General features: G+C 34.5%; 3 long non-coding RNA genes across 3 annotated transcripts; all 3 read left to right on the forward strand.

Annotated features, from left to right (window-relative positions):
• The first annotated feature begins 4,926 nt into the window (after positions 1–4,926).
• LOC148197291 (uncharacterized) lies at positions 4,927–8,181 on the forward strand. The gene is made up of 3 exons (XR_015780462.1): positions 4,927–5,433; positions 5,612–5,699; positions 7,739–8,181. It is a non-coding gene; the product is annotated as an uncharacterized LOC148197291 (long non-coding RNA).
• Positions 8,182–8,638: 457 nt separating this feature from the next.
• On the forward strand, positions 8,639–11,937 carry LOC148197292 (uncharacterized). Its single transcript, XR_015780460.1, has 3 exons — positions 8,639–9,213; positions 9,392–9,479; positions 11,495–11,937. It is a non-coding gene; the product is annotated as an uncharacterized LOC148197292 (long non-coding RNA).
• Positions 11,938–12,394: 457 nt separating this feature from the next.
• Positions 12,395–15,539, forward strand: LOC148197293 (uncharacterized). The gene is made up of 3 exons (XR_015780463.1): positions 12,395–12,969; positions 13,148–13,235; positions 15,276–15,539. It is a non-coding gene; the product is annotated as an uncharacterized LOC148197293 (long non-coding RNA).
• Positions 15,540–23,924: the final 8,385 nt, after the last annotated feature.

Below are 23,924 nucleotides of genomic sequence, written 5' to 3' on the forward strand. Positions count from 1 at the left end.
ATCCCAGACACGTCCAAGCCATTTGAAGTATACTGTGACGCTTCTCACCATGGTTTAGGCTGTGTGCTCATGCAAGAGAGACGTGCAGTAGCTTACGCGTCTCGCCAGTTGAAGATTCATGAAAAGAATTATCCCACTCACGATTTGGAGTTAGCAGCAGTTGTGTTCGCATTAAAGATTTGGAGGCACTATCTATACGGATCAACATTTCAAGTCTTTAGTGATCACAAGAGCCTCAAATATTTGTTTGATCAGAGGGAGCTGAATATGAGGCAAAGACGTTGGTTGGAGTTTTTAAAAGATTATGATTTCGAACTGCTGTATCACCCTGGGAAAGCCAATGTAGTGGCAGACGCTCTGAGCAGGAAGGCAGTGCAAGTTTCGTTTATGATGGTGAAAGAGTTTAATTTGGTGGAGAGTTTTAGGGATTTGAGATTACAATTTGATCTAGGAGCGGATGTGATAAGGTGCTGTAATCTTAGAATTTCCAGTGATGTGTTTGACAGAATTTGGAAGAAGCAAAGAGAGGATGAAGAATTGGTGAAGATCTTTGATGCACTCGGTACAGACAAAGCTAAGGAGTTTAATGCTGGAACAGATGGTATGTTACGTTACCTTGGTAGGACGTGCATTCCCAACGATGGCGAGCTGAAGCGGATTATTTTGGAGGAAGCTCATCACAGTCGTCTTAGCATGCACCCTGGCATGACTAAGATGTATCAAGACCTACGAAAATCGTTTTGGTGGCCTGGAATGAAGAGTGATGTTGCACGCTTTGTGGCATCTTGCTTGACCTGTCAACGTGCAAAGGCTGAACACCAACGTCCAGGAGGGTTGCTTCAATCACTGGAAATTCCAGAATGGAAGTGGGACAGCATCTCCATGGATTTTGTGACTCACCTGCCACGAACAGTGAGGAATCATGACTCAATTTGGGTGATCGTGGACAGACTAACGAAGAGCGCTCACTTCCTACCAGTGAATTTGAAGATGTCAATGACGAATTTGGCTAAGTTGTATATCAAGGAGATCGTTCGTCTTCATGGAGTGCCCTCAAGCATCATTTCTGACCGAGACACGAGATTTACATCTCGGTTTTGGCAATCACTGCAAGGCGAATTGGGAAGCAAGCTGCAGATGAGTTCAGCATATCATCCGCAAACTGACGGCCAATCTGAACGTACCATCCAGACACTAGAAGATTTATTGAGGACATGCGTCCTAGACCACTTAGGCGCATGGGATGAGGTCTTGCCACTGGTGGAGTTCACATACAACAATAGTTTCCAATCTAGCATTGGAATGGCGCCGTTTGAAGCTCTCTATGGGAGGAAGTGCAGAACGCCACTTTGCTGGTTCCAGGAAGGGGAGAACGTAATAACTGGACCTGAACTCATCCAGCAAACAACCGAGAAGGTTAAGTTGATCCAAGACAGATTGAAGACGTCCCTGAGCAGGCAGAAATCTTATGCGGATAGAAGAAGGAGGCCTTTGGAGTTTGCTGCAGGAGATCACGTATTCTTGAGACTGAATCCAATCACTGGAGTGGGAAGAGTTGTTCGTCCAAAGAAGCTGTCTCCCAAGTTCATAGGACCGTATCAGATTTTAAAGAAGATTGGACCAGTAGCCTATGAACTCGCGTTACCTCCTCAATTATCAAATTTACATCCGGTCTTCCATGTGTCTCAGCTTAGGAGATACATATCTAATCCTTCTCATGTCTTGGAGCTGGAAAACATCCAACTGCGCCAAGACAGAACATTGGAACTACAACCAGTCCGCATTGAAGATGAACGTACCAAGCTGCATAAAGGAAAAGACATCCGTTTGGTAAAGATTGTATGGGACGAAAAGACTGGAGATTCAACGTGGGAAGTAGAGAGTGCAATGAGGAACTTATATCCACACCTATTCACGGGTAATTTCTAAATTTTCGAGGACGAAAATTTTTGTAGATAGGGAGAATGTGAGATCCTTAATAATTAGCTTAAATTAATCCTGGCACCTCACCCTTAATGCTTGCCACCTCATTCCCAGCCATTTAAAACCCACTTCCTAATCTGATCAAAATTCTGTCTGACGTGCACGAAGCACCACGCTCATCATTCTCTGAAACATTAAAACGCACTAAACTCTGCATGCACACACGCCACTTGTCACGTTGGAATCCTCTAAATCAGAGTTTGGTGTGCATGTGGCAACCTGTGACACGTTCTTCCAATTGAACGTTGGTTTAACCAAAACCAGACTTTTCGAAAACTCTCTCTCACTTGCACGAACTCATCTTCAACCTCTGAACTCACCCTTTCATCTTCTCCAACTTCTCTCTAAAAACCCTAAACTTCTCTCTGCTGTAATCCTTACGTTTCTTCTCCAATCGCGTTTTCAGCACCGTAGGAACAACCACTGCACTAAGAGCTATCCATTGGACCGAACAGCTTCAAAGACTGACACTGGTGAGTCCCTTTCGTAGTTCGTCCTTAGGTTCTGGAAAAATAGAGTTTTAGTTGCATGCAAACTGGTATTCTAAGAGTTCTGTAATCTGTGGTTAGATTTGGTTCTGGAAGAGTCAAGAATCCTAAGCAAAACGTAGTTGGACGAAGCCATTTTATACATCTAGAACAAGCTTGAATTTCAATCCGGGTAAGGGAAGTTTATATGTTTAATTTATACTGTTTGATTTATGATCTGAGATGCATGTATGGAAAGCATGATGTTTGAGTATTTAGAAACGTTTACTGATATGGAATATGATTTCTGGTTTGTTTTGCATGTGTGAAAAATATGAAGTTGAGTTGTTAGAAATGATCACTGATATCTGATATGCATTCTGGTTTGGATGAATCTGTCATGAACTGATACGGCTTGTATGAATTATATTTGATGTTGAATTTGTTTTAAATGCATGTTGAGTTGATTATGGATGAATGGAGAATGGCTATTGTGTGGTTGGAATGATTTTAAATGTTGAAATCTGCATGATGATGATGTTTGAAGGGAATTAAACCTGAAATGGAAGTATAAAGTTGGAAAATGGAAATCTGGAAAAATTCTGCTAAGTGTGAAAAATCTAAATTTTCTAATCCTTCTCTGTTGCTAAAAGGACGTTCGTCACTGTACGGTCTTAGACCGTTCGGTTTTTGGTTAACATGACTTAGATTGGAATTCATTCATTTGGAATGAATTCTGCTCGAGAACGAGCGTCCCCCAATTGAGTGAATGAGCGTTCGTTCTGCTCAGTATAGATCAAGATTTAAAACTTTATAAATAAGTGACGTTCGGTCTTAAGTCGAGCGTTCGTCCTCAATGGCGTTCGGCCTCATGTCGAGCGTTCGTCCTTATTGTTGTTCGACCTTATGTCGAACGTTAGTTCTAGAGAGCGTTCGTCCTTATACTGAACGTTCGTCCAAAGTTGGCGTTCGGTCCTATACCGAAACGCTCGTCCTATAAAGCGCTTGGGTTATAACCAGCGTTAGTGCTGATTCGTGCTTGGTCATTGACCTAGCGTTCGTCCACAGCAGGGTTCGGTTTCTAACTGAACGCTCGTCCTTATTATTGAATTCTGAGCGAACGTAATTGACGTTCGTCCAAAGTAAATTTCTGAACGTTCATTCATTGACAGTAAGAGTTGTTTCTGTACTTTAAATATTCTGGTTATTTATCTAAGTTATTCTGTAAGATAATTATTTCTTTTGATTCAACCTAAAGTTCTTGTACTCAACATCTTCTAAGTATTATTCTGAACTTCTAAATTCAATCTCATCTAAATTCTTTAAGAATTCTTAATGTCCATCAGTGAATAAGAGTTCGTTTCTTTTGTTCAGAAACGTGAAATCAAAGTTCTGTAATAAGTTCGTTTTATTTGAGTAAAGAATGCATGACGTTAATGTTAAGAGAGTGGAACACAGAATGAAAATGTGAAAATGAGAAATGTTTAATGTGGACGAATGATATGTTGAACGAATTATTGGAATTGGATTTTTACGAGCGTTCCAGGGAGGAACGTCTCTTATATGATTGAATATTGAATTGGTAAGGTATGACTGTGGTTAGTTAATGCTGGCTTGGTCCATCCTGATATTCCGTGATACACCTCTTCAAGTAGAAGGGGGTAGTCATGCGTGGGAATGGCAGGAGGTCCTTAGTCCATAAGTTAACATGGGCGACGTAAGAACGGACTTACCTCGAGTGGCAGCTGTTTGGTGTTACCCAGTTACTACACCACTCGGGTGCAAGGACGCCTGTAACTACATGGTTCATACAGTCCGGACGGTCGGTCTTATTATATACCTTTATATGATTATTATTTGATGAATTACATGCTGTATGTGTGTTTAGAAATGTAACTGTATGTGTTGATTGTATAAATTAAATATTATAAGCTTACCCTTGCATTTCCATTGTGTTGTCTCTTGTACATGTATACTCCGTCTTGTCAAATGCAATGATCATCCGTTGTGGATGTGAGCAGATGGTGGTGCATCCCTTGAAGCAATGCTGGAAGAAGAAAATTTGGACGACTCCAATCTGGTTGAAGTTGAAGTAAAGGCCGAGCCTTAGAGTGCTCGTTGTAGTTAGGCTGTATATGTTAGCATAGTTATAACGTTCGGCCACCTATTTTGTAAGGCCGTTCGCCTTATTCATCTCTGATGTATTTTGGTGCTCGTTAGTTTATGTATTTAAGAGCGTTCACTCTTGGTTTCATTGTATGCGTATATACGCGTCCTATGTACTGATGCCGTTAGGCTTTTAATCCTGTTTTAATGCAAAGACTGTTTGTGATTACTGTTAATTGTAATTAATTCTGAATTATAGTGATTACTGTATTTTGGGATGTTACAGTGATCAAACTATAAAATTTAACATTTTAATAATAAATATTTTTTTTACACAAAATAGTCTGTCACATTTAGAAAATAATTGAATGATTAAATTTATGTTTAAATATAAAATCTGTTTTAGTTTGTAAAATATTTAAAATTAAAATGAATATAAGGTATAAGAAAAAAAAATTCATTGGACGGTCAACCAATGAGGCTAGCGAATCTAAAAGGCAACCGAGAGGGTTGGACGGTCGACCAATGAGGCTAGCGAATCTAAAAGGCAACCGAGAGGGTAGTGATGTCTTTTCACCGTGAAAGGTTAATAGAGGTGGCGCCAACATAATGTCACGTGGCAGTGCATTAAATAAGCTCCCACTCACACATCACTTGCCACCTCACGGTAACTGTTTTCCTTTTTCTCTTTGAGTTTTCTTTTCTCTCTCTTCAGTTCTCAATTCGCATTCATTATGCACTCATCAGAGCATCGTTCTTCTCAGCGTGCGTTTCCGTTGCAGCAATGGAGTTTGAGCGCCCAACCGCCGCACCGCTCAACTCGCCATGACTACGACGAGGCCTCCATGGAGCGCAGCAAGAGCTTCGTCAACGCCTTGCAAGTTTCCTCTCTCTTATCTCTTATTTTTTCTTCTTTGCCGTTCTTGCTTTAATTTGAGGTCTGTGTTTGTTTGATTGACTTCACCAATGGCATTTCGGATGCATTTTCTCTTTTTCCTTTTCGCAATTTCATTCGTCGCGTATCTTCTCAGCGTGCGTTTTCGGTTCCGTTGCAGCAATGGAGTATGAGCGCCCAACCGCCGCACCGCTCAACTCCGCCATGACCTACGACGAGGCCTCCATGGTTTCGTCAACGCCTTGCAGGTTTTTTCTCGCTTATCTCTTATCTTTTCTCTTTTCTTTACCGTTCTTGTTTTAATTTCAGATGTCTGTTTGGTTGACTTTGCCGTTCTTTGCAGTTTGGGAGTTGTTTTCTTTTAGGTAAATGTTTTCCAATGTGTGGGGTTGGGGTTGGGGTTGGGTTGGCTTTCTTTCTGCTTTTATCTGTCATGCAGTGGTTGTCGTATCACTGGTTCACCTTGTTGTTGCTGGTTTATTACACAAGTCACTTTTGTTTATAGTGAGTACACAAATCACTTATGGTTGTCACCTGTGTGCAAACAACTTCTAATTATAATGTTTGGACCTTCCCTTATAGATAAGACTTTGCAGAAAAAAATAATAAGAACCTCAAGTGGTGAACAAGTTTAACTGTTTAAGTTTAATTCATGCTATAGAAAGTTACAAAAATTACAATAGCTTTGGACACTCACAAACAATACTTAACACACCACTATAACACTGGAAAATTGAAAGAATTAGAGATTAGGATGTCTACATAGGCTACGGAGGTTAGACCATCTAGGGTGCCAACATTGGGATCTTGTAAGTTGATGGTTATTGGATTTGCCTGATTTTAACAATCATAATGAGCTTTTAGACCATCACATCTAAGGTGCTAAGTTTTTGAAGGGTTATATGAATCATGCAAAGAGTTAAAGTTTGACACTATGAATTCTCGAGCTTTGAAGTTAATTGGTTATGGTGTTGAGAATTTTAAAGTTTATGTACTTTTTAAGTCTAACTAAGTACTGTTTCTTTGTACTCATGTCATGTCCATGATTTTATACAACTAGTGCTAAATTTTATACAATCTGCCACGATACTTAATTTTACTTACTATATTATTTCCCACCAAAATGTCTAATTCATGTTTCTCACTATTTTTTTTTCAAAGTGGTGTAAATAATTATGGTGTTTTCTATGCGTTCTACTGGCTTGTAAACACAAGGCAAATAAATAAATTTAAAATAATTCAGAGAGTTTTTAAGCGTGATAATTGAGAAAAATAAATTAATTTCAGATCTTTCTAAGCTAATTGTATTTTTTTTATTAAGTTGTGTTTAGGGTCTAATTTATTGTTTTTATGACATTTTTGATTTACAGAGTAAAATTCTTGATTTTGTAAATGTGTTAATACAATGATTTTAGCTATTATTTTAGGGTAATTATAATTTTGATTAATTCTAACTTAGTAAAAACTATAATTCTCATTTTAATTCCTAGATACAGTGGAGATTAATAATTGTTCTGTGAATTCTATTCCATTAAAAAAGAAACTAGGATTTTATTGTGTTGAGAGTTAGTTCACTGTCATTTCAATTTAAGGATTTTAACTAATAAGTTCTTTTATTTATAATTTTTACTAACGAGCTTTTGATTTTGACTGAGTTTCTAGCTTTGTTTTTGTTTTTGCATGCGGTACATACTACATAGTATTACAACTATGTGTTATTTTTTTACTTGAATAATAGTAAATAAATAAATAAGTATAAAATACTATCAACTAATACATGATTAAATTGAATGAATTTTTAAGAAAATAAAAACTTAATTGAAAAATAAATAACTTTCTATAGTTTAAATGTTTATTTTTTTCCTTTCAGTTTTAAAAAAATTAAAGAAAAGCAGAATAAGATTTTCTTTATAAAAGGTTTAAAGTGTATAAAAGGAAATCAGTGGAAGTGTATAAAAGGTTAAAACTGTATGAAGTTTTTTAATTTTTCTTTATCTGAACATAATGTATTCATGTTCCAATAGGTCTTTTATTTCAGTTTAAGGAGTTTAAGGAATAAAGGCACATTATTCAAAAAAATTCATGAAGCTTGGTAGCAAAAACGCACCTTGTGTAGTTATTGCATAATCATCACAATTCATTAGGATTTAGGATGTTATTATTAGTATTTTGTTGTTTTCTTATAACTTGTTATTTTCACCCTATCTTTTACCTTCTAATCATATTTCTATCATTAATTTGACTTTACGAAGACATAAAAGCTTTGAATTTTACTTCATAATTTCAGGTGGTACACTTTTTCTATTTCATAGAAAGGCTTTGAGGTACTTTAGAAAGTATGGATATAATTGGAGAAAGAAAAAGGATGGAAAGACGGTGAAAGAAGCTCATGAGGTTTCTTATTCTATTTCATAGCTAGTTTCTTTTACTGTTTTAAGAGATTTCAGTTTTATTTTGCTTTTATAAAATATCTTTGCTGTTTCAAGAGTAGTAGTTTTAGTTTCTATCCTGTTTTAGTATTCTGTTTCAGATTTGATAGTGAGATTCTTAGTTATTTGTTGTTTTTAGATAGTGAGTTTCTATCCACTTCTCTTAACTTCCTTTTATAGTTTCAAACTTGTTTAGGTCCATACATTGAGGTTCTTAGTTGAGTTTTCCAGGTTTTGCATGATTACTTGTCTACTATTTTTAGTTCTTGATTGTGAATGATTTATTGAGTTTCTAATTTGAGTTCATAGTTTCTAGCTAGATTTTACAATTTCTTTTAATAGAATTGAATAGTTTTTACACAATTTCTTTTAATAGAATTGAATAGTTTTTACATGAAATGTGAGTTTCGAACTAGTTTTGACAGATTTTATCTTTGTGAGATTTGAACCTTGCCTTACTTTCTTTCACTGTGTGATGCGTTCCTGTTTATTTACATTTCAGAACTTGTATTGTTTATGTTATGCATTCGTGAATGATTTATGCATTCATTTTTCATAACACCTCCCTTTGATATGTTAATTAATGTGATTATTCTATTTGTATGGTTTATTACTGTATTTATGGGATGTTACAAGTTTTCAAAACAAAAAATAAAATTTAGAGAAATAAAAATAAAGACAACCATTTAAATTTTTATACACAATTAAATAATAAATGAAATCATTTAACTTAAATAATGAGTGATCAAACTATAAAATTTAACATTTTAATAATAAATATTTTTTTTACACAAAATAGTCTGTCACATTTAGAAAATAATTGAATGATTAAATTTATGTTTAAATATAAAATCTGTTTTAGTTTGTAAAATATTTAAAATTAAAATGAATATAAGGTATAAGAAAAAAAAATTCATTGGACGGTCAACCAATGAGGCTAGCGAATCTAAAAGGCAACCGAGAGGGTTGGACGGTCGACCAATGAGGCTAGCGAATCTAAAAGGCAACCGAGAGGGTAGTGATGTCTTTTCACCGTGAAAGGTTAATAGAGGTGGCGCCAACATAATGTCACGTGGCAGTGCATTAAATAAGCTCCCACTCACACATCACTTGCCACCTCACGGTAACTGTTTTCCTTTTTCTCTTTGAGTTTTCTTTTCTCTCTCTTCAGTTCTCAATTCGCATTCATTATGCACTCATCAGAGCATCGTTCTTCTCAGCGTGCGTTTCCGTTGCAGCAATGGAGTTTGAGCGCCCAACCGCCGCACCGCTCAACTCGCCATGACTACGACGAGGCCTCCATGGAGCGCAGCAAGAGCTTCGTCAACGCCTTGCAAGTTTCCTCTCTCTTATCTCTTATTTTTTCTTCTTTGCCGTTCTTGCTTTAATTTGAGGTCTGTGTTTGTTTGATTGACTTCACCAATGGCATTTCGGATGCATTTTCTCTTTTTCCTTTTCGCAATTTCATTCGTCGCGTATCTTCTCAGCGTGCGTTTTCGGTTCCGTTGCAGCAATGGAGTATGAGCGCCCAACCGCCGCACCGCTCAACTCCGCCATGACCTACGACGAGGCCTCCATGGTTTCGTCAACGCCTTGCAGGTTTTTTCTCGCTTATCTCTTATCTTTTCTCTTTTCTTTACCGTTCTTGTTTTAATTTCAGATGTCTGTTTGGTTGACTTTGCCGTTCTTTGCAGTTTGGGAGTTGTTTTCTTTTAGGTAAATGTTTTCCAATGTGTGGGGTTGGGGTTGGGGTTGGGTTGGCTTTCTTTCTGCTTTTATCTGTCATGCAGTGGTTGTCGTATCACTGGTTCACCTTGTTGTTGCTGGTTTATTACACAAGTCACTTTTGTTTATAGTGAGTACACAAATCACTTATGGTTGTCACCTGTGTGCAAACAACTTCTAATTATAATGTTTGGACCTTCCCTTATAGATAAGACTTTGCAGAAAAAAATAATAAGAACCTCAAGTGGTGAACAAGTTTAACTGTTTAAGTTTAATTCATGCTATAGAAAGTTACAAAAATTACAATAGCTTTGGACACTCACAAACAATACTTAACACACCACTATAACACTGGAAAATTGAAAGAATTAGAGATTAGGATGTCTACATAGGCTACGGAGGTTAGACCATCTAGGGTGCCAACATTGGGATCTTGTAAGTTGATGGTTATTGGATTTGCCTGATTTTAACAATCATAATGAGCTTTTAGACCATCACATCTAAGGTGCTAAGTTTTTGAAGGGTTATATGAATCATGCAAAGAGTTAAAGTTTGACACTATGAATTCTCGAGCTTTGAAGTTAATTGGTTATGGTGTTGAGAATTTTAAAGTTTATGTACTTTTTAAGTCTAACTAAGTACTGTTTCTTTGTACTCATGTCATGTCCATGATTTTATACAACTAGTGCTAAATTTTATACAATCTGCCACGATACTTAATTTTACTTACTATATTATTTCCCACCAAAATGTCTAATTCATGTTTCTCACTATTTTTTTTTCAAAGTGGTGTAAATAATTATGGTGTTTTCTATGCGTTCTACTGGCTTGTAAACACAAGGCAAATAAATAAATTTAAAATAATTCAGAGAGTTTTTAAGCGTGATAATTGAGAAAAATAAATTAATTTCAGATCTTTCTAAGCTAATTGTATTTTTTTTATTAAGTTGTGTTTAGGGTCTAATTTATTGTTTTTATGACATTTTTGATTTACAGAGTAAAATTCTTGATTTTGTAAATGTGTTAATACAATGATTTTAGCTATTATTTTAGGGTAATTATAATTTTGATTAATTCTAACTTAGTAAAAACTATAATTCTCATTTTAATTCCTAGATACAGTGGAGATTAATAATTGTTCTGTGAATTCTATTCCATTAAAAAAGAAACTAGGATTTTATTGTGTTGAGAGTTAGTTCACTGTCATTTCAATTTAAGGATTTTAACTAATAAGTTCTTTTATTTATAATTTTTACTAACGAGCTTTTGATTTTGACTGAGTTTCTAGCTTTGTTTTTGTTTTTGCATGCGGTACATACTACATAGTATTACAACTATGTGTTATTTTTTTACTTGAATAATAGTAAATAAATAAATAAGTATAAAATACTATCAACTAATACATGATTAAATTGAATGAATTTTTAAGAAAATAAAAACTTAATTGAAAAATAAATAACTTTCTATAGTTTAAATGTTTATTTTTTTCCTTTCAGTTTTAAAAAAATTAAAGAAAAGCAGAATAAGATTTTCTTTATAAAAGGTTTAAAGTGTATAAAAGGTTAAAACTGTATGAAGTTTTTTAATTTTTCTTTATCTGAACATAATGTATTCATGTTCCAATAGGTCTTTTATTTCAGTTTAAGGAGTTTAAGGAATAAAGGCACATTATTCAAAAAAATTCATGAAGCTTGGTAGCAAAAACGCACCTTGTGTAGTTATTGCATAATCATCACAATTCATTAGGATTTAGGATGTTATTATTAGTATTTTGTTGTTTTCTTATAACTTGTTATTTTCACCCTATCTTTTACCTTCTAATCATATTTCTATCATTAATTTGACTTTACGAAGACATAAAAGCTTTGAATTTTACTTCATAATTTCAGGTGGTACACTTTTTCTATTTCATAGAAAGGCTTTGAGGTACTTTAGAAAGTATGGATATAATTGGAGAAAGAAAAAGGATGGAAAGACGGTGAAAGAAGCTCATGAGGTTTCTTATTCTATTTCATAGCTAGTTTCTTTTACTGTTTTAAGAGATTTCAGTTTTATTTTGCTTTTATAAAATATCTTTGCTGTTTCAAGAGTAGTAGTTTTAGTTTCTATCCTGTTTTAGTATTCTGTTTCAGATTTGATAGTGAGATTCTTAGTTATTTGTTGTTTTTAGATAGTGAGTTTCTATCCACTTCTCTTAACTTCCTTTTATAGTTTCAAACTTGTTTAGGTCCATACATTGAGGTTCTTAGTTGAGTTTTCCAGGTTTTGCATGATTACTTGTCTACTATTTTTAGTTCTTGATTGTGAATGATTTATTGAGTTTCTAATTTGAGTTCATAGTTTCTAGCTAGATTTTACAATTTCTTTTAATAGAATTGAATAGTTTTTACACAATTTCTTTTAATAGAATTGAATAGTTTTTACATGAAATGTGAGTTTCGAACTAGTTTTGACAGATTTTATCTTTGTGAGATTTGAACCTTGCCTTACTTTCTTTCACTGTGTGATGCGTTCCTGTTTATTTACATTTCAGAACTTGTATTGTTTATGTTATGCATTCGTGAATGATTTATGCATTCATTTTTCATAACACCTCCCTTTGATATGTTAATTAATGTGATTATTCTATTTGTATGGTTTATTACTGTATTTATGGGATGTTACAAGTTTTCAAAACAAAAAATAAAATTTAGAGAAATAAAAATAAAGACAACCATTTAAATTTTTATACACAATTAAATAATAAATGAAATCATTTAACTTAAATAATGAGTGATCAAACTATAAAATTTAACATTTTAATAATAAATATTTTTTTTACACAAAATAGTCTGTCACATTTAGAAAATAATTGAATGATTAAATTTATGTTTAAATATAAAATCTGTTTTAGTTTGTAAAATATTTAAAATTAAAATGAATATAAGGTATAAGAAAAAAAAATTCATTGGACGGTCAACCAATGAGGCTAGCGAATCTAAAAGGCAACCGAGAGGGTTGGACGGTCGACCAATGAGGCTAGCGAATCTAAAAGGCAACCGAGAGGGTAGTGATGTCTTTTCACCGTGAAAGGTTAATAGAGGTGGCGCCAACATAATGTCACGTGGCAGTGCATTAAATAAGCTCCCACTCACACATCACTTGCCACCTCACGGTAACTGTTTTCCTTTTTCTCTTTGAGTTTTCTTTTCTCTCTCTTCAGTTCTCAATTCGCATTCATTATGCACTCATCAGAGCATCGTTCTTCTCAGCGTGCGTTTCCGTTGCAGCAATGGAGTTTGAGCGCCCAACCGCCGCACCGCTCAACTCGCCATGACTACGACGAGGCCTCCATGGAGCGCAGCAAGAGCTTCGTCAACGCCTTGCAAGTTTCCTCTCTCTTATCTCTTATTTTTTCTTCTTTGCCGTTCTTGCTTTAATTTGAGGTCTGTGTTTGTTTGATTGACTTCACCAATGGCATTTCGGATGCATTTTCTCTTTTTCCTTTTCGCAATTTCATTCGTCGCGTATCTTCTCAGCGTGCGTTTTCGGTTCCGTTGCAGCAATGGAGTATGAGCGCCCAACCGCCGCACCGCTCAACTCCGCCATGACCTACGACGAGGCCTCCATGGTTTCGTCAACGCCTTGCAGGTTTTTTCTCGCTTATCTCTTATCTTTTCTCTTTTCTTTACCGTTCTTGTTTTAATTTCAGATGTCTGTTTGGTTGACTTTGCCGTTCTTTGCAGTTTGGGAGTTGTTTTCTTTTAGGTAAATGTTTTCCAATGTGTGGGGTTGGGGTTGGGGTTGGGTTGGCTTTCTTTCTGCTTTTATCTGTCATGCAGTGGTTGTCGTATCACTGGTTCACCTTGTTGTTGCTGGTTTATTACACAAGTCACTTTTGTTTATAGTGAGTACACAAATCACTTATGGTTGTCACCTGTGTGCAAACAACTTCTAATTATAATGTTTGGACCTTCCCTTATAGATAAGACTTTGCAGAAAAAAATAATAAGAACCTCAAGTGGTGAACAAGTTTAACTGTTTAAGTTTAATTCATGCTATAGAAAGTTACAAAAATTACAATAGCTTTGGACACTCACAAACAATACTTAACACACCACTATAACACTGGAAAATTGAAAGAATTAGAGATTAGGATGTCTACATAGGCTACGGAGGTTAGACCATCTAGGGTGCCAACATTGGGATCTTGTAAGTTGATGGTTATTGGATTTGCCTGATTTTAACAATCATAATGAGCTTTTAGACCATCACATCTAAGGTGCTAAGTTTTTGAAGGGTTATATGAATCATGCAAAGAGTTAAAGTTTGACACTATGAATTCTCGAGCTTTGAAGTTAATTGGTTATGGTGTTGAGAATTTTAAAGTTTATGTACTTTTTAAGTCTAACTAAGTACTGTTTCTTTGTACTCATGTCATGTCCATGATTTTATACAACTAGTGCTAAATTTTATACAATCTGCCACGATACTTAATTTTACTTACTATATTATTTCCCACCAAAATGTCTAATTCATGTTTCTCACTATTTTTTTTTCAAAGTGGTGTAAATAATTATGGTGTTTTCTATGCGTTCTACTGGCTTGTAAACACAAGGCAAATAAATAAATTTAAAATAATTCAGAGAGTTTTTAAGCGTGATAATTGAGAAAAATAAATTAATTTCAGATCTTTCTAAGCTAATTGTATTTTTTTTATTAAGTTGTGTTTAGGGTCTAATTTATTGTTTTTATGACATTTTTGATTTACAGAGTAAAATTCTTGATTTTGTAAATGTGTTAATACAATGATTTTAGCTATTATTTTAGGGTAATTATAATTTTGATTAATTCTAACTTAGTAAAAACTATAATTCTCATTTTAATTCCTAGATACAGTGGAGATTAATAATTGTTCTGTGAATTCTATTCCATTAAAAAAGAAACTAGGATTTTATTGTGTTGAGAGTTAGTTCACTGTCATTTCAATTTAAGGATTTTAACTAATAAGTTCTTTTATTTATAATTTTTACTAACGAGCTTTTGATTTTGACTGAGTTTCTAGCTTTGTTTTTGTTTTTGCATGCGGTACATACTACATAGTATTACAACTATGTGTTATTTTTTTACTTGAATAATAGTAAATAAATAAATAAGTATAAAATACTATCAACTAATACATGATTAAATTGAATGAATTTTTAAGAAAATAAAAACTTAATTGAAAAATAAATAACTTTCTATAGTTTAAATGTTTATTTTTTTCCTTTCAGTTTTAAAAAAATTAAAGAAAAGCAGAATAAGATTTTCTTTATAAAAGGTTTAAAGTGTATAAAAGGAAATCAGTGGAAGTGTATAAAAGGTTAAAACTGTATGAAGTTTTTTAATTTTTCTTTATCTGAACATAATGTATTCATGTTCCAATAGGTCTTTTATTTCAGTTTAAGGAGTTTAAGGAATAAAGGCACATTATTCAAAAAAAATTCATGAAGCTTGGTAGCAAAAACGCACCTTGTGTAGTTATTCAATAATCATCACAATTCATTAGGATTTAGGATGTTATTATTAGTATTTTGTTGTTTTCTTATAACTTGTTATTTTCACCCTATCTTTTACCTTCTAATCATATTTCTATCATTAATTTGACTTTACGAAGACATAAAAGCTTTGAATTTTACTTCATAATTTCAGGTGGTACACTTTTTCTATTTCATAGAAAGGCTTTGAGGTACTTTAGAAAGTATGGATATAATATGTACAAAATTCTACAATTTAGTAAGGTGTGGTGGATAATATGTACAAAATTCTACAATTTAATGAGGTGTGGTGGATAATTAGTACCAACTGTTTTGTGCATACAATGGATTACGGCTTTGCTAATCATCATCGGGCAAAGGAGGGTTTAGGAGGTAGAGTTCGTCTTATTTTGTCTGGAGCAACACGTTTATCTGCACATGTGGGGAAGGTTACTTACGGGTTGTGACTTCTTGTAATGTCCGACAAGGATATGGTATGTTCTTTTTAAATATGAGAATCAAACTTATATCATGCTACCACTTTTCAAGAAAAATGTCATTAATTTGATTTCCATGTGATGGTGACACAAACATATGCTCTTAGTTGAAAATGATTTTTTATCAACAAATATTGGTATTTTATTTTTATCCAAGGATTACATATGTTATAATATTTTAAAGAGTGTTTGTCACAGTTCAAAATAGCACTAGGTAGAATGGAACCAGTTTTATAATTGTTCCCTTGTTGTAAAGGAAGAGTTTCTTGTCTACAATATCAATTGTGCAATTAACCATGATAATTTTACTATGTCTTTCTATTTGTTTTGTTACAAGTGATTTATACATCTTGTGGGAGTCTTCGCAATAAATACTTTGCAACCCAACTAGGAGCGGAGAAAGTAGTTGACTTCATAAAAGGTATTCTTTGAAATTTGTAATTCCATATATTTCTCGTTCATTTTAGAAAAAATTTCGTTATCTACCGATGAGTTATTATGTTTATCTTTTTCACTATGAAATTATTCAAGTTCATTATTGCTCTAAAACTAATTGAATTTTATTGGCTTTAAGAAAGAATAAGATACTTGCTGAAATGGAAACTGTTACCCAGTGTTTGGGTCCACCAATAACTGTCAACGATCAAAATGTAACAAATGTTTGGTTGAAGATGAAAGATAAGGTACAATATTGCATTTGATTTGTTATGTCTTCAAATATAATTAGTTGTAGTAATTGTCCGCAATTGAAAATTGTTTGTCTTATCATGATTTTTCTTTATTGTGTAGCTTGAAGGCTTGAATTATGTACTACTCGATGAAGTCGTAGTTGTTTCCAACGCTACCACCCTCATTATTGGCACTGTTGTGTCCCTCGACTCCCAAGAGCTACTCCTTCAATTGTAGTAGTGACAGATAAAAAATCTTATGTTCTCCTTATGACACTATTTATTTTGAACCAAGAATTGTTTAGCATTGTATGAGTACCATTTGGAGGCATAGGGCGTAGGGCATAGGGCATAGGGCATAGGGCATAGGGCATAGGGCATAGGGCATAGGGCATAGGGCATAGGGCATAGGGCATAGGGCATAGGGCATAGGGCATAGGGCATAGGGCATAGGGCATAGGGCATAGGGCATAGGGCATAGGGCATAGGCATAGGGCATAGGGCATAGGGCATAGGGCATAGGGCATAGGGCATAGGGCATAGGGCATAGGGCATAGGGCATAGGGCATAGGGCATAGGGCATAGGGCATAGGGCTTAAAGGCTTAGGTCAAAGTATGATTAGGGATTAGGGCTTAGTATACTAAGACATAAGACTTAGGCCTTAAAGGTTAGAACTTAGTGCTCTGCCATTTGAGTTCAAATTTGTTCTCAAAGTTTGAATTGCTTCAACTAATGGTTTTGTTGTTGTGGTTGTTTTCTTTTTAACATTGCTTACTTGTTGTATTTTGTAGATTTTTTGAAACGGAAATTTAAGTTTCCGAAAGAGGATGAGGCGCACAAATAAAATCAAAACATTATGGTAGAGATATCTTTTCATCTTTTCATTCAAGTATTCCACAGTGTGATGCATTGCTGTTTATTTACATTTCAGAACATTTATTGTTTATGTTATGCATTCATGAATGATTTATGCATTCATTTTTCATAACACCTCTCTTTGATTTTGGACTTGATTTTTATCTCTTTCTACCTCACCTATACCTTGGCCACATTACAAGCCTTGATTGCAGTCCTATTGATCTCGAGTGTATTTCTAATTCAATTGGTGCGATTAGAAGTTTTCCAAGTTTATGATAGGGTAAATTTGCATAATGTGTTGAGAGTTAAACACCTAGATGTTGAAGTCTGAGGTTATTCTTATATTGACATACTATAGAGAGAGACCGAAACACCTCATATCCTAGGACCGGTGGGTTATGCAATTTTCCACCTTCATTTTAGGGCCATTCAGGATTTGTATGATGTATGCAATTTGATGTCCTGTCTATGAATGAGATTTGTCACAATTGTTGTCTGCATACTTTGATTTTTAAATACTGTCTTCTTGCTTGCATGCATTTGGGATAATTAAGGTTGATTTTTCTTTTCCTTTCTTTTTTATCTATGGGAAAATTATGAGACTTGTAGTTTACGGGCAAAGGCTATGGATGAAGGGCGATTGTTTGAGAAGCTGAAAGGCTCCCAAAAATACAAATTTAGTATGTTCCTATCATATTTTTCTATACTATACTGCAGATAACTTGCCTTTGAATATTTTTAACCTTTGATTTCACGCAGAAATTCAAAAGATTATATTCTGTTGACTAACAAAGAATATGCGTCAGACATTCCTAAAGATGCCTAATGCAAAGTCAGTTTGGGAGTTGTTTTCTTTTAGGTAGATGTTTTCTTTGGGTGAAATTATTATCCTAATTTTTTTGATTCTGATGTTTCTTTTATTTGTGCAGTGTTTTCACTCCTTAATATCCTAGATCGTGTTTTATGGCATTTGTGACTCCTCATGAAAAATGAAGATGGAATTTATCCAGGTAATTTTACTTAGTTTCTTTCTTCAACAGACATAGACTGTTGTTGCAATCTTTGGAGCTTATCCATGAGTTCTCTTTTGTAGTAGGAGGGCATGTGCCTTTTTCGAAGGGCATTTGTAAGCTCATTCCAATGTTTTATTGGAGGAAGTCGCTGTCTTAGTCTCTCTTGGACTGTAGCAGTCCACCAGTGCATTGCATATCCTTGAAAACTTAGGGTAGCAAGAGAGACTTTTCTTTTTTCTCCCACTTGATGGCAAGCACAAATTTGCTCTACCTTCATTTCCCAATCTAGGGAAGCCTTAACATTATCTTTTCCATGAAAATGAGGCAATACTACATTAACTTCCTCAGGGGTAGGAGGATTTTCGAATTCCCTCCTATGTCTTCTTGATGAAGAAGGTTGATGATAATATTCTCCTACTCTTAAGGCCTCTTGTTCATATTGGGACTCTCCACTATAACTTCTCTCCCTATTTCGGACTTGTTCCTTTCTCAAAAGTTTCAACTCATTTTCAACCATGGCATTATGTTGCTCTCTTTGGACTTTTTCTTGACTTATTTTTCTCTCAATCTCATTGAGTTGATTGACGAGAGTTTGGAATGAAAATTGATCTTTGGGAGGATCACTAATTCTAGGGGATTGTCTTCCAGACATTTTGATGAACTTAAAAGTTTTCTTGAAGTAAAGACTAGAATTTTTTCACTTGAGGACAATATTCCAGGTAAGAGAGGTGAACCGTATAGGTTGCTTAAATACGAAGTCTTGCCTTGCCAAATATATCCCTAGTTACTTACTAAAAGTCTTTAAATCAAAATTACCTCTAAATTCATTAAATGTTTAAAGACACACTCAAACTCAAAGAAAACTAGACCCTAAATGCGGACTTCTAAGACTTGGCCTATGCGCTTGCAAAAATTGAAAGAAGTGAGATCTCCTAAGTGAGGCTTGGAACTTTGTATCCAAGACACACTCACTGTCTACCAATTTTATATGAACAATTAAAAGCAAAGTTTGCAAGTGATGGAAGAACACTTGTGAATTCTTCCAAGTCACTTATTTAATGGCCAATTACAAGTATTTTTGCAAGAAATAGAAATGAAACAATCAAGAGAATAGAAAGTAAAAGTGGTGTGCAGCTCTGGCTTCTCTCAAAGGAAGTGAATTTGGTTGATTCACACTAATCTCACAGCTGCTAAGTGAAATATGCTGCTGTTGCAGCAACCAGATTTTATGCAGACCAGTGAAGAACGTGGTTCTGCTGCACCAAAAATCAGCCCCAATGTTGATCTTTCCTTGCTATAATCCACTCCCTAAGATGCTACCAGTGTTGTGGGACGTTTTGAGATAGTTCTGAACCCAACATAGAGCTCATACAAACCACCAATAATCAATTATTAAGCCAGAAAATCAACACTGCTGCTGCCCGAAAACTGTTAAACCAGAATGCACAACTGTAGTTTTATCAAACAGCTTATGTGCAGGATTTTCAAACAACTTAAATCAATGTTTCCAATAAATGGTGGCACTCAAAATGAACTTAGGAAAAGATCTAGAGTGGATTTGAAAAGCAAGAAACAAAGATAAGTTGCAGCTATGATCAATTCGAACCCAAATTTAAACTAGGCAAAGTGTTTGACAAAATGCCTGGCAGAAGGCTGAAAAATGTGCATCAGAGTTTTCAAATTTGCTTAGTACAGGTTCAAACAGCTTTTTACAGTGCAGTTTATGGTAAGATTTGAATTGTGCACTTCTTTTAATTCAATTGAACCAAGCTTTTGCTACCAATCTAACATTGAATCTGATGCATTAATCATACCAAACTCTGAATTTTCAAAATCTGCAACTTATATCAGAAAAAGTGTTGAAAATTGGTGGTTTAGATGGTCAATTTGCACAAACGTGTTTGGACTTTCAATTTAATGGTTCGAGCAACTTTAGTTTACCAAATATGACTTGTGCAAGCTGCCAGCAGAGGCTAAATGCTAGCAAATCAAAATTTCACTAGTTCAGTTGCCTTTTAACACCAAATTTTACCAATTCACCAACCAAACTTCAGCTGAGGATTCAAACAAAACTGTAAACAACTTTTATGACTCCAGGACAGCAAATTAAACTTGAACAAGACTCTAGAAATGCATTAAGAGATGTCCAGAAGTGAGTTCTAAGCTGGACAGATTCAAAAATCAGGAAAAGACTCAATCAAAGTGTGTGCAGCTCGGTCCAACTGCTCTAGCAATGAATTCTGGATTCTGCTGACTGGTGCAACCAGTTTTTATTGTCTTAGACAATACAATGTTCATATGGTATGCACACAACGCAGTCCAAGAATTCAAACACAACCAGAAAGCAAATTTCCACACGTTGTAGTTCAGAAAATTTAAAGCAGATTCAAAAACTACATCAATTGGCAGTGCACTGTGATGGAATTCAAGATGCACTTGAGCTCTTTAATCATTGCTCATCTGATGTGCTTCTATTGAAAAACACATCCAGTTTCACAGATTTATCCAGGCACCAAAATTACTCAGGAATTTTGACAAAATTCAAGCAAATCACATGACTGGACAAAACAATGCAGATTTTAAAAAAAAATTAACAGACTCAAATCAATAAGTTGATCCGATTAAAATGATGAACAATAAAGCAATTAAAAGCGGGAACAAACGAATCAACACAATGGAATCTACTGGAATTGAAAAACTTAAGGAAACAGTGCACAGATTCAAGAAAAACACGAAGGAAGTGTTTATGACAGTATGGAATGGGAAGAACACTTAGCTGGAGCGTGATGCAGAACCTAGGCTCTGAATACCACTTGATGAGTTGCTCCAGCAAGAGTGACAGGTTGAATGCAGCGGAAAATGGAAACCAGAGATGGGCAGCGGAGATGCAGAGTGAAAATCAGTTGTATAAGTGATGGTTGAAGAGCTGTTTGGGAGGTTGAAAGCTAGCTCAGGCGGCCTTCCACTGGAAGGAAGCTAGATGAAGAAGGGAAGCTCATTGGAATGACTTTTGGACAGAGTTTAAGGTGCTGAAAATGCATGAGCAGAGTAAAACTCAATATTCTTCAAAAGTGATTACAAAGGAGATCTAGGAGTGAATTTATAGAAGGAATTCAGCTCCTATTTTGGGTATCAACGGTGCTAAAAGATTCCTACAAATGTGGATCTAATGCCACGTGTGCAAGCATAAGGTGGGTGCTAAAGATCTAGAATGAGCACGATATACACGTGCTTTAAAGTGAAGATGGGCTAAGCACTCCTAGACCTTGCACTGGTGCACCTTCATTGCCTGCAATTATGCTTTCCTTGGCTAGCTTCTAGTATTTGACCTTAATTATTTGATGGGCTTGGGCCCAAGTATCATGTTTTTTGTGCAATTGTTCTATTGCAAAGGTTTGATGATTTTGTTGATGTTACTTATGTTATTACAGACATTGGGTCAAAGCAAATGCGGATTCGAACCTGTGCTCCGGATGTTTAGCAGTTTGGATTTACTCAAGCAGAAACTCGAGTTTTACAACTCCCAAGGTAGATTATTGTCTATCTATGCTAGTACTCTGACATTTTTATCATGCACTCTCATTATTTTTGTCATTTATTTTGTTTGTTTGAGATAAGCTATATACAGAGTTGTAGTTTTATCAATTGTTTGTCCTACTAATGTTTTGTTCAATGTAAAGTTGTGTTCAGTCGGAGATCAAATTTTTATTATGTTTTGTGAGGCTAACTTGGCCTAAGTCTATTGGCAAATTGAGAGAGTTTAGTGTAACTGACTTGCTAATTGTTTCTTGTGCAGATTACTTAAACTGGAGCGCAATCAAGATAACAAAAGAGAAAATTTCTATTGCATTTACTTCAACTTTTAAAATTGTTTACTACTACGACATTCACTTCCAATTTTTTAAATTTGTTTGCTGATTTATATTCTTCATTTCCATTTAGTTCCATCTCAATTAGAGTCTAATTGGATTCAAGTATTTCTGAGTAGACAACAGCAACAACACCTCAGTGTGGAGCTTGGAGCAGGCTAGAAACAACCATCCAAATAGGGAAGTTGTCTAACTTACCTTTGTTTTGAATTGTTGCTTCGGTTTTAGGTCTTAAGTGATAGTATTGAATCGATACCCTACTTATTGAAGTTTAAATATCTGTGCAGCTTTGGATTGATGAAAATAGGAAGGTTAGTGCACAAGATTTAAAATTGAGTGCAACTAGGATCCATTTTCCACGTCAATTGTGCAAGACCGGGAAAGGGAGAATTCTTTATCTTGTGCATTGTATCTTGCAATCTGTTTAGGCAAGAGAATATTAAGCTGTGTGATATATGTGTGCAGGATTGAAAATCAGACCAAAAGAATGAATTAAAGGAGCACAAAGTTGTCCAGAAACAACAAAAGTGGAGCACGTGATTTTTGTTTACCTTTATTTTGTCCACAAAGTTTACCTTTCTTTTGTTTCAACATATTAATTCTAACTCCTTTGGCAGCCTTCTTGGATAATTGATGAAGAATTTGACATGGGTTATCGCGGGAAGAAATCTGCACCAATTGTGACTAAATCTTCAGTTGAACACTACAGGTAATATATTAATATTTTTTTCCTTAGGTAATTCTTAGTTGATTCAAAAGCTTGGTGTCATGAGTTGAAGTGCTTAGCATATGAGAGATTCCCCTTTTGTACATAAGTTTGCATATTGAATCCTTGTTTATATGTTTTGATATTTTGTTTTTTTGCATATGATATGATAATATTTTTATTTTCTACCATTTTGTTCTTTTGAGCTTAATTCATATATACTGGTTTGCAGGGTGCCAATCCAACAAAATGAATTATGAGCATAGAGGTAAATTTTTTTTTGGATTCCCTTGCCTTCTGTTTTCTGTGTTTTTTCCATCTTAATTTTGCTGCTCGCTTGGAAGTAGTTACCCTACACGTGGGAGTTTTCTGCATCATTCATGTGTTGACATTTGCTTGTATTTGGGGTTTGAGTATTTATTATTATTTTTATGTCTATTTTTATTTCATTGAGCTGGGACCTTACATTTATTCTGATTTCTATTGATGAATACTTGGCATCGGTGGTGATGCATTGGAATATCTTTTTTGGGATATCTTCATATATATTGTATTTATTACCACGTGTTTGCTAAGCTCAGTTGATTATTTAAAATGTCTTTGATATGTTCAGTAGCATTATTCTAGGCATAAGCTAGTTTTTGTATTTTTAGTTGCAAGTTTGTAAGTACCTGTAGTCATAACTTAGTTAGATGAATTGAAATTGCTTAGTTGTTGTTTAGAGTATTATAGTAGTATTAGGTTTGATCAGATTTTATATGTTCATTCTAATTTATATTTTGTAGATTAGTTTTAAATTCAACTTTGCATAGTGAATTTTTGTTTAGTATTTGTTTGTATTGTTTTTAAGCTTTCTACATTAATTTTTACCAATTAGAACTTGTTGAGATAGTTTTTGTTATATTTCCCTTGGTTTAGTAACTCATAATTCTGCATAGCTTTTAAATAGGCATAGTTTTAGTTGATAGATTTTAGTGAATAGGTTAAAATTCGAATCTGTGATCAATTTTAGTAGTTAACTTTTTTTCTAGCTTTCATTAGTTGTGAAACTTGTAGAAATGAGGTAGTTAGTTTTTAATTGGTGTTTGTATGAGTACTTATGTTATGTGCTGTTTTTCTTGATTTCATTCAGTTTCTTATATATTATATATATATATATATGTATATATGTATATATGTATATATGTATATATGTATATATGTATATATGTA

The sequence above is a fragment of the Vigna umbellata genome, chromosome 6, assembly GCF_029865625.1.
Source record: "Vigna umbellata cultivar VRB3 chromosome 6, Vumbellata_1.0, whole genome shotgun sequence".
NCBI classification, from domain to species: Eukaryota; Viridiplantae; Streptophyta; class Magnoliopsida; order Fabales; family Fabaceae; genus Vigna; species Vigna umbellata.